Raw genomic sequence first — 12,291 nt, 5'->3', positions numbered from 1 at the left:
ACCTCTGTCAATAACAGTTCTCCACTTCTGATGTAATTGCCATTGCCACAAGACTGCTGTAAGCTTATTAATTCCCAAAAGAGCCACGTGCCCACCCTGCGTCACCAAACCCGCATGCCTCAGGCCTCCACTCCATTCACCCTATAGCTCATGCACCATGTGCCTCTCCATAAGCACAGAGCTCAAGATAACTGTCAGCCAGAGAGATGCGTTGCTTTCTGGCCTCCTACTTTTGTTCAGGGAGCACAGAGGTAGCAGAATGCACTGTCCAGTATTTTCCTTAGAAATGGCATTTTTAACATTTTGCTATTTTTTTCAAAGCATGCACGCACACACACAGACACTCACAAACACAATACAAATTCTTAATTATTCTTAATTATATGCCGGTTTGTTTGAACACTAGCTCAGCTTCCCTGGAATAGTTTTTGGGATGCTGATCACTATCAGATCTCCGGTTCTTCAGTCAGCTGGAAACACAGCAATGACTAATAGAGCATGAGCAGGGACATAAGTGCAGACATGCCTAAAGCTCCTAGAGAAACTGGTCCTGGAAGGATTATCCTTCCCAGACTTAAAAGCAGAGCACAGCTGAGGTCCATTCTCTCTCTGAAAACTCATATTTCAGGAATGTCACAGGTCAGACATTAAATAAGGATTAAGGAGCTGGGATTTGTGCTTTTGCATCTTGTTTTGGAGGATGCTACATGCCTCGTAATGTTCAAGGGCCTGCAATTCTCCTAGCTTTGAGCAATGCTATATCAAACTAAAATACACCTTGAGGATTTGACACTGTTTCCAAATCCTTTGAAGGTCAAGGAAGTAAAATGCCAGCTCTCATTCTCTACCTGTGTATCACAGCAGCATTACTATTGGAGCTCATCCCACAGAGGAGGAATTCAGGAACTCGAGTGCCAAGAGAAGGTAGATAGGAAAATTCCTTCACATGCTGCTGATACAAGCCATGTCTCAGAAGCACTGAAAAAAACTGAGGAGCATGCTGATGAGTTATTTCACATAAAGATTAATTTATGGTAACATGGGAAAAAGAAATAAAGACTTAGCTTGAGTCTGAGGTAGGCAAGATACCACTGGTGTGTAACCTGAGATGCTATTCTGCTCCTTGGAATGTGCTTGAAGCCCAGTGGCAGGCAGCCCTATGATGGTGGGCCTAATGTAAATTAAAATGTTTGCAACACATTCCATCACATAAACATAGGAGAGGTTGTGACTAGTGAATTATTCTGCTGAGTAGCCATTGGACTTAGCCAGTACTTAACCACTAACTGTTCTCAATTACCCATCATACTGCTAAGATTACAGGCCTGAAGATTCAGTCCCAGGATGCCTGAAGTATGGGTTGCATTTTGTTATGGAGGTTTTCTAAAAAGGTAGCATACCGGGACAGAAAAACATAGAGTGGATTTGCAATGTTTTCTAAATACTCTATCAATTATAGATCAAGAAAAACAGGCAGTCATTTTTTTCTTTGGAAGAATATGTCAAATGCTGCAGCTGGCAGATACCTTGAAAATACGGCAGGCAAATTTAGAGAGAACTCTGACACTAGGAGTAAAAAAGTGGCAGCAATGGGAACCACAACTTGAACTGATATAAAATCCAGTTTAAAAAAATACCGATCTGCTTTTAATCAGCACGTAATATTCAGAGAGATCACAGCGTAATGCTGGTTTTGGCTGTGTAATCTACAGGGGGATTATGTGAAGGGACCCTGAATTATTTTTATCTCCTGCAGCTTTCCACAGCTGTTCACCTCAGTATATACTCTCTTTCAAACGCCTAAGAAGCGCTTTAGAGAATAGTTTTGGGTTACAACTAATGTAAAAGAACCATAGTGCTCTGACTGATAAACTGAAATTCAAGTAAGGAAAATAAACCCCCCCCATTTATAACTCAAAGCTGATTTCTCCTTCTAAAGATCTGTAAAGTTTGTGGAGCTCTCAGGTACTTTGAAACAACCACAGAAGCACAGTGTATCAACACTGGTATTCAGTATTAACTATGGCTAAACTATATCCGCAAAACATTCTCAGTTAAGTACTGGTTTTAGTAAACAGCATTTTGAACAAATAATATTTTTATTTTATGCAACTACACAATAAATTCAGAGCACCTGGAACAATTTAATTATGTGTAATCTGCTGTCAATGGGTGTGACTTATGAGGGACTAACATGACCCTAAATGGCTTTGGTGACCAAAGTGATCCAGGTGACTTGGGCTTCTTCCTTGGCACTGTGATGCAGAGCTCTTTACTCTTCACAGTCATGCTGGATTGATTTGCCACCTCCACTGGCTATTTAAGATGCAGATTTTATTCTGATTTATTAGTGGTAGTGGTTTAGCAGTAAACACAAAAGTGCACAGAGCATGAGAGAAATGGATACACTTTAAATTGCTGATACTGTAGGTACATTTCACTTCAATTCATCTTCAGTTTATCTCTATTCCACCCACCATAGATGTTCTAATGAAAGTCAAACAAATTGCACTGTCAAGAGTACCCTCTTCCAGACCCTGCCTTGCAGGAGAAAGTCACACTTGCCCCCAGATACACAGCAACTCCCCTGCTGGAGGTCACAGCATAATGAGATATGCCAACAGAGCTGTCTTAATTAGTGCTTATCAGCCTGTCATTCCAAATGTGCCACACTAAACTACTATCCAAGTGATTTAGAAAATCCAGATAATTTTGACGGACACGAATTAGACAGACCTTACAAAAGCCCATCACCCCCAGAGGTGAGGCAGTAGCTCCAACAGTCAAGCACAAGGATAGATGACAGTTGACTGTTGCCTTCCACCAACACCGCTGCTCTTTGTAAACAGCTGCCAAAAGCATACATTTTTAAAAGAGTCACGCCTTCTTTTTTGTTTGCAAGGCAACTGTTGTAGTTTGTACATTACTAGAAGTGAACAAATAATTACAGCAAGCCAACTCTGGGCAAAACTGTTTTCTAATTACACTAGAGCAATCCTGTTGGCCTCAGTGTAGACGTGCCAGTGTAAAACAGCAGAAAAACCACTCTATGCATCTTCCTACCATTTCTCACAACTATATATTCAAATGTTATTGATTTCCATTCAATGTTCATGCATTTATCAGGCAATATATATATATGTGTGTGTGTGTGTATACATTAAATATGAAAATGCATTATCCTCATTTCAGAAAAAAGGAAAGGGTTTTAAGACCTAAATACCCTTGAAAATAAGACACTGCAGAGGTTAAAACTCACTTTTTCAGAAAGCCTGAAATTTCAACCTAAGTATGAAAATCAGTTACCAGGTTTTCAGAAAAGTTCATCTGTGGAGGGGCTAAAATTTAAAAAATCTGGTCGTAACTGACATAGCTAATGTAACATAAGTAGCTGGAGACAAAATGGGAAACGTGTTGGACAACACATTGTTAAAACTCGTGGTTTTCTAAACAGTATATTCTAAATATATTGCAGGTACCCAAAAGCAGAGAATGGTTTTGAAACAATGGGGTGCTTATACTAAGCTGCAGAGAGACGTGGATATTCCTAACAAAGGATACATGTGGTTAAGCCACAGGTTTTCAGTCTGTGGATTTCTATAGTGTCATGCACAAGTGGTAAGGAAGCTTTCCATACATTGGCCTGAATTCCCAATGAGTGGGGGTTTGCATCTGCAACGGAAACAATCTAGGACACTGCATACACACACAAACACAAAAAAAAAAAAAAGGCAAAACCCAGTGAGCTGAACTTCAGCTTTCTGCCACACAAAATCTGGAAAACAGTGAGCCTCACTGAACTTTTATATGCAGCATGCTCAGTCTCAGAACTATGTTGCTCGAACTGTGCAGAAAGGCAGAAAGGAGTAGTTCTTGCAACAAGGATCACGCTGGTTTTCTTACATGCTTAAAAAACACTTAATTACTGATAGTTTGCCAATTATAAAGGGTCTTTACTAAACCAAAAAGGAGAGCAGAAGCATTATGCATGTATTTGAAGACTAAAAAGCTTCTCAAGAAGCTGCATAGACACTAAGATCCGAAAAGCAAATGGTCACAAGTGGGTAACTGATTTATCATGCCTTAATTTTATCATGCCCGATCTGGACTCTGTCTGCTAGAACTGTTATGGCTCTATAATTAAAAATTATCATGTTTTGTTCCAACATTCTTTTAAACAAAGCTGCCTTAATAAAGTTGGTTTGTAAATTAGGTGTGGACTATGACTCCAGCCCAGAAAGACAGAACCCTTTTTATCCAAGCTCCAGTCTACCTCCCACCCCCACATCCACCCATAGAAAAGAATCTAGCCTATAGCGTTTTGCCTGTAAAATGCCTTCTGGAAGCTGTGTGTGTTGGGAGGAGAAAAGGAAAAGGTTCCTCCGCAAACAACTTGGCACGAAGTAAACTATGCAAACTTTCCTGAAATGTAAGGGTATCTGTTCTACCAGAGGTAAAACCCACCTGCATTTTGAAATGAGCACACCACAAAACTCACTTTGCCTGTCTTGGGTAAAAGGATTATTTGCAGAGGCGATCTGAAAAGAGACAAGTCAGATCAGTCACTTCTCTGCATACCAGCGCTGTAGCTGCCAGCGGCCACTACCTAAGCAAACTGGAAACAGGACACCTTGTTATTTTTCCCCTCCTTCATTAATATTCCTATGTGAATCCCCTGGGAACTGCCCGGAATGCATAGGTGTTACAGAACAGTGCTCACTGGTTCTTATTAGCATATGTAAGCATTAGAGCAGGTGCTTATCGTGGGTCCAGCGCAAGATCACTGCAGTCTTCTCCCCTAATTAGTAAGCATTTAGTGACTCTTGCATTAATTTTTATTTAAATTTTGCATCTTGAGAAAAAGTCATTTAGTCAGACACGCCTCAGCATTTCACTTCCAGCCATTGCAGCATTCTTTCGGAAGCAGCTTCACACAATTCATAGGATATTAACTGCATTTCTGAACTTGTTTTTAACAGAAAAGAGTCCACCTATGGAGCAACTGTAGGGTGGTATTTTAATAACCTCTTCTGGCCATCTGATCTGCGTACTAGGGGACAGTTCTAGGTCCAGGCTTACAGCATTAGGTGCTTTCACATCACACAACCGTCTTGAGGTGTTTGCATAGAGCTGGTGAGATCATGCTGAGCGCTGGGCACACTCTGATTCCATTCCTGTTTTGCTGGGCTGTTCCAGCACTGGTCACAGCCTTTGTTGCCTGCCTTCTCCACCAATTGTTACAGCCAAGTTTTAGCTGCACGTCCTTACTTATGCTTAGTGTCCAGACCAAACATCCCATGCAATCTCTGTGGCTAGAGACACGGTCCATAAACATAAAGCCAAGAATTAACGTCTTAGCGAATGAAGGAGTTATTATTAGTCAGGTTACAATCATGTTAAGACTTACAGTACTAATTAACTAATTATTGCAGCTCATTCAATAATGATACAATTAAAAGTACTATACACAGACCTATATGCCTTTCTCTGGTACCATGCTCACCCTTCCATTTGGCTCAAAAGTCAGTTACGTCAGTTGTCTTCAGAAAAACCAAGGGATGGTTATAGTAAGTTATCATCCCAAGTTCTCTGCCATGATTACAGTGCTAATGTTTATGATTTCCTCTCTTCCAGGAGGAGAACGATGTTGTGCATTTCTTCCTCCTCACTTTAGGTCTGCTTGGGGTAATTTTTATACATTTGCTACCAGTCTGTCAACTTGCTCCTTTGATGGCTCACAGTTCCATGTTATACCTCCATTTACTGCATGTTACAGGGTTTACCTATGCTGCAGACTTGTTCTTTGATATCTTTGTTAACCCACAAAACCGACTGAGTCAACTTCTAGGGCTTAATTTCTTTAGTGATCTGTGGTTGACAGCCCTGAGGCCTCCATTACCATCCGGTGCTTGAAATTTCAAGGTCTCCACTGTTATCTTGTACTTGTATTTTGGGAGGCCCAAAATACCCTGATTTTTTTTTTCATCACAGCCTTCAAGCTGTGGTTTCCAGCTAATTTAACGAATGTTTTATTAACACAGCCTAACCACCTGTAGCCAACATCTACTTGTTTTGGCAATATCACTGGTACATTACTAAAGTGACTTTATAACTGGGCAGAACACCTCTCATTTCTTAGTTTATCCAAGCATGACCAAAAAACATCATGCAAGGCTGGCAGGAGAAAGCCCTATTAGAGGACACTAAATGTTTGGTTTTTACACACTCCACAAGTGTACGCATAGGAGCACAGGCCATGCACAAATCTGCCTAGATACAGACTGGACTAGGAAAGAATGTGTTTCTCTATCTATAGTGACACATTTATCCTTTTATTTCTGTATGTATACAACTATATATGACAGTAACTTTCAAGCAAAAGTAACTATGAGGAAGTGTTCCTGGATGTCATTACACAAAACTAGCATAATGGAATAAAAATACAAAGACTCATAGCTTATCATCGGAAAACGTTATTTTTGTGTGTTTGGCATGAGTTTCAACATCCGACACCAGAATTCCTTTCTCATTCCCGTCAGCAGCACTCCTGGGTCAACTTGCTTAACTAACCCTTGCTTCATTGCTATACCACTGCTACGTTAGTTTTTCTATATTACCTTCTTGAGAGGGCCAGGAAAAGAAGAAAGTCTAGAACTGTGAGTTTCCATTAATTTCTTTTCAGTTACCTAGAAAGGAAGTGTTGGTAACTTGACATATGGGAAGTATGTTAAGCTTAAAGAGCTGCGAACTTTGGATAGTTTGGAAAAAAATACGGTTAAGTGGGAACAGCTGTTTTGCATGGAACAGATCAGCTATTTTAACACGAGAAAGTCATCTTCCCGTTTAACAGAGGTGGCAAGCAGAACCAAGAATCTTTCCTTTAAACTTTTTAGATTGTATTTTCCATTGTTTTATTTCTGTAGTTTCTGTGACCCATTAATAAACACCGGAGCCTTTTTAGGCAACTCAACCAGTATTCCACTGGAAAGTTGGCAGCTCGGAGGGGACATACCAAGGGCAGATGCTGGCACTGAAGATGAATTTGCCTATTTTACTTGATGTGCTGGGCATCGTTTAAATGGGAACTGTTTTATCAGTTACTGTATTATGGAGGCAAAATTCAGGAAAGGAATCTGTTTCTGCAAGGGGAAAGTTCTTATAAATTGATTGCTGATTTAAGAATATAGCCAAAGCTCAGAAGGAGGAATTTCCTGTAGCTATGAAAAAAAACCCACCTGGCTACCAGGCAAAGAATCTAGCCTTGATCCCTACTAAGTCAGTAGCAAAACTCCTGCCAGCTTTGATGACAGTAAGACTGTAACCATTAGGGGTTAAGCAGCAGTATATATATAGATTTAATACATGAGGAACATCCAATCTGGAATAATTATCATCCCTCTAATAAGGGGTTCAAATTGCAGTGATCCTGACTCAACCTCTCATCTGTCAAAAATAGACAAATATAGAATTAGGGATTTCAATGCATCTGGCTGCTTCCTATGAAACCAAAGTCCTGCCCACTCAGCTTGGGTACAAGCGATCCCACAAAGGGTGCCACATTTTGTAAGAAGTTAGCAGACTGTCCAAGGGTTGTCAGCCAAAATCTCCCTTCCCTACTGTTGTTATATAATGTGCTGTTAGCATCTGAGTGCTCCTGCTACTCACACAGTTCCCAAATGCGCTCAGTCCTTACTCAGGCAAAGTCCCTTGAAGGCTGCACGAAGCTTTGCCTTTGGAATGACGTACTTGGGGTCTTCTGTTAACATAAGAGACACCATGCCAGTGTATATCAGCATACAATGCTACATCAGTAGTGTACTGCAGAAATACACCCCCACCAAATACAGCCTCATTCTTGAAAAACTGTCAGTGGTGCAATGCAAAACGGCTGGGACTACGTACAGTTATTTGTATTTATTTATAAAGAATGGAAAATAAAGGGCAAAAACTCGTGAAAAATATAAGTTGATCAGTGATTTAGAGTTTTTGCCAGCCTCTAAAATCTTAAGCGAGTTAAAATAATGAAGAAAGATCAAAGATAGATTATTTTCACTGAGCGGTGACTTCAAGAGATGGTAAGCATTATACTTCTGATGGAATGGCTGACTTTACCAGTATCTCCACAGGACAGAGGGAGTTCATCCATGCAATCAACTACCAGAGGCTTGGAGGACAGAATTTACAAAACGGAAGACAATCATTCCTCTTGTAAGCACCAGCTTATCAGTCTTTGGGATATATGCAGTAAAAAGATGTTAGTGCTTAAAATGGGATGTAGCCTTACAAAAGGACTTTAAACTAAAGCTGCACTTCAAATAACTTTGCTCAACTGCTGCCCAACCCTAGTTTCCAAATGTTCCACAGCTTCCTTGATTAGCTGGAAAGCTTTCCTGCAAGTGCACATTTTTGAATACCCCAAGTAGTAACCTAGTCTTCACAGAAACAAACAATTCAATGCTTAGTTCACACTTGTGCTTGGTTGGGATCCAAAACTTTCAATCATAGGATTGTTTACGTTGGAAAAGACCTTTAATATTATAAAGTCCAACCATTAACCTAACTCTGCCACGTCCATCACTAAACCATGTCCCTAATTGCCACATGTATACATCTTAAAATATCACCAGGGATGGTGACTCTACCATGTCCCTGGGTAGCCTGTTTCAATACTTGAGAACCTTTTCAGTGAATAAATCTTTCACAACATCAACCTAAACCTCCCCTGGTGCAACTTGAGGCCATTTCCTCTTGTCCTATCACTCATTACTTGGGAGATGTCATTAAAGCCTCACTTCATGTAGTTGTAGACAGCGATAAGGTCTCCCCAGGCCTCCTCCTCTCCAGGCTAACAACCTCAGTTCCCTCAGCCCCTTCTCATAAGCCTTGCTGTCTAGACCCTTCACCAGCTTCATTGCGCTTCTCTGAACGTGCCCCTCTTGTAGTGCGGGGCGCAAAACCGAACACAGGATTCGAGGTGTGGCCTCACCAGTGCCAAGTACAGGGGGACGATCACCTCCCTAGTCCTGCTGGCCACACTATTTTGGACACAAGCCAGGATTCTGTTGGCTTTCTTAGCCACCTGGGCACACTGCTGACTCACGTTCAGCTGGGTGTTGACCAGCCTCCCCAGGTCCTCTCCCACCAGGCACTTCCCAGCCGCTCCTCCCCCAGCCTGTAGCGCTGCCTGGGGCTGGTGTGACCCAAGGGCAGGAGGCAGCACTGAGCCTTGCTGAACCTCATACAACTGGCCTCGGCCTGTTGGTCCAGCCTGCCCAGATCCCTCTGCAGAGCCTTCTGCCATCAGGCAATGCTGAGCCCTGGAGAACGCCACTTGCGACCTGTGACTGGCTTCCAACTGGATTTAACTCCATTCAGCACCACTCTTTGGGCTCAGCCATCCAGCCAGTTTTCTACCCAGCAAAAATGATGCTCTTCTGCCCAATTTTCATAAAAGGCTTGCGCCTGTAGACATTTACAGCGTCTTGAATGCTGACAGGACTGGGACTGTAGAAAATGCAGCTGTGGCCATCATGTTCTTTAAGACATTTGCTTGCTCCCTGTGTGAGATGACATATGGCGGTAAACACCACAGGAAAGGTTCAGGCGTGTAGGAACACTTTTCACTGCTGAGCTGTGCCATTGTGAAGATGAGATTAATCTGAGAAGGGAGAAGTAGGAGCACAATATTGCCACCTGGTGCAATGGTGCTAATCAAGGGAGAACTCCCTCTTGCCCCTGCTTAGAGCATTGATTTTGCATCTTACAAAAGAATTGCAGTTTTCAGTGTTGGGATGGGCACCCCTCTTAGTGCACTCACAGTCAAGTTCAAACACACTTGTCCTTCTGACCCCATGAATCTCAAATGCTTTTCTCGACTGCTTCCAAAGAGTAGAACACAAACGGTGGGTAGCCCTCATCAATGTAGCCATTAGCCTAATGGTTAAGGTATTTTTTTCCCAACGACACAGGAGCCACCACCACTGAATACCTAAACCGAGGAGGGAACCGAATCCAAGCCTCTCATTTTCTAATTGTTAAGCTAGTATACAAGAAATTTCCAGCAATTCCACTTCAAACAAAACCTCTCATTTCTCTGTAAGAAAGGATGTCAGCACCCCTCTTCACAGCTGAGGTTCCCAAGTGGTTAGAAGTGCCACTGCTGCTCTGAGGTCAGAACTGGTCCAGATACTATACTCACTCCATTCTGAATGTCTCCTAATCATCTAGCTTCAGGCAGCCAGGGTCTGGCCATGCTGGATTAGACTGTGCTTTGCTCAGCCTGCTGCTTCTTCTGGATCGCATTAGGAGGTGCTTAACTTCCCATGGAGCCTAACACGGGTTCTGGATTCCTCTCCTGTGTGTAATATCTGACACATAATCAGAAACAGATCCTGGCCCAAAGCTCTAGCTAGCCCAAAATGGAGAAAAACAGATTGGCTGACATTCTGCCAGGGTTAGACAGGCATACTGCTACCCATGGGATGACACAGATGTAAATTAATTTGGTCCCAGTAATATCGCTTGTAGTTAAAACATTCAGTTGTTTATAACAAAGTTATAGAAGATATTACGAAACTCACGGGTCTTTCAGATACTTCACATCGCAACAGCAATTAATGTTGCTGCTTAGATGTTTTGATGAAGCCGGAATTACAGCACCATGACAGTCAGCTCTTATGATAAGACAAAACTTCCCCAACAATTAACTTCTTGAAATGTCTGATGTACCACGTTCAAATAAAGAGAAAAACCCCCCAACCAGACAACTTCAAATAAATATCCTGCTAAGTACAAGAAACCAGATTGCCAGCTAATATAAACCCTTAAAATAGAACAGATTTAAACAATTTACAGCTACTGAGGATCTTTGCTCCTGAGTATGTAGAACTGAGAATAACGATTACTTTCTTTTCTACTCCCTCCTTCACAATTCATTTTCTTTTGTTCTTTCCTAAGGACTGATAAGAAAGCAATTGTCTCCTAGGGTAAGTGTGCAACAGTCACAGCAATCCAGGGCTTTTCTCAGCAAAGGAGAAAAAAGAAGCTTTGAAGCTACCTACAGCTTTAAAGAATCTCCTTCTATTAAAAATGGGGAGTAAAAAAAGCCCGACTTTGCAGCTGGATATGCCTGAGCTGGTTAATAAAGTGATAAAATTAATTTCTAAGACAGATGAGGAAATGCACTAGGAAATTATTTGTATCAAACCAAAGAAAGAACACATTTAAACCACTGTGACTGAGCAGATTTATGTACCTATCTAATTTTACCTTCTCTGTGCCCCATTAAGTTACTGCAGTAAAGAGCATTACATAAATGCCCTGATCTGCTCAGAAATTAGGGCCTGGACATACAAACCACCAGGGTGTAAAGAACACAGGCAAGCTCTCGTGGACTTAACAGTAGGAAGAGGATAATATACTATGGTCTGTCTTTCTGCCTCCACTTGCAACCCCACACTTCTCTTGAGACTATGCACTTAGTTCCTGAATTTGTGGCAATTATTCTGTCAAGGCTGAAGTAATTGAACCTGAGGTCATCTAAGTCAGACCTTTACCTGTTCCAAACTGGCAGAACTCTTCTTACTTCCGCCAAGCTACGATAGCCAAGGGTGTATGAAAGTGAGACGGGTAGGGTTTCTGGAGAGCTCCTTCCTCTTTTGCTATTGCACACATCCCTCCCATGGAATACATCCATAAACAGCAAACTCTCCATCTTGGAATTAATTAAGTTTTCTGTCACTGTCCTAATGCGCTGGAAAGCTGTTCCAGAGTCTTTCTACTCTGTTGGTTTGAAAACATGAAGTAAAAGGGCACTTGAAAATAGCAAAATAACACTGGAATGAAAGAGGGTCCAAAAAACTCCATTATATCACTTGATTTTGCTTCCAAAATAAAGTCTCTTTTTAGTAGGCATCAGCCCAGCTGGTACTTAACTTTTAGTAACTATTGCCATTTTTGTAAATAGACTGAAAATTGATACTATGTCTTATCTAAATTCTTTCAGATATTTTAAATGTAATTGAGACACCTAAAAATATTTCTCCTGCCTCACTTGTTGTTTGAAGATACATGACCATATAAGGGGCCGATTGCGATTTGATGTGTTACTGCATGCTAGCAGTGCCAAAGCAGCACATCTCTTTGCCTCCAGCAAAGTCATCTGCTTAACCTGCTCCACAGTGGATTACCTTAAATCACATCACCTTGCATTTGCCTCATACTATGCGTAGACACACAGATATTTAACTCAGATTAGCAAATAAACTGATTGTGCCTCTAAACCTTTGGACA

Source organism: Falco rusticolus, chromosome 4 (genome assembly GCF_015220075.1).
Source record: "Falco rusticolus isolate bFalRus1 chromosome 4, bFalRus1.pri, whole genome shotgun sequence".
In the NCBI taxonomy this organism is placed as follows: domain Eukaryota; kingdom Metazoa; phylum Chordata; class Aves; order Falconiformes; family Falconidae; genus Falco; species Falco rusticolus.
This window is presented reverse-complemented; position numbering follows the sequence as displayed.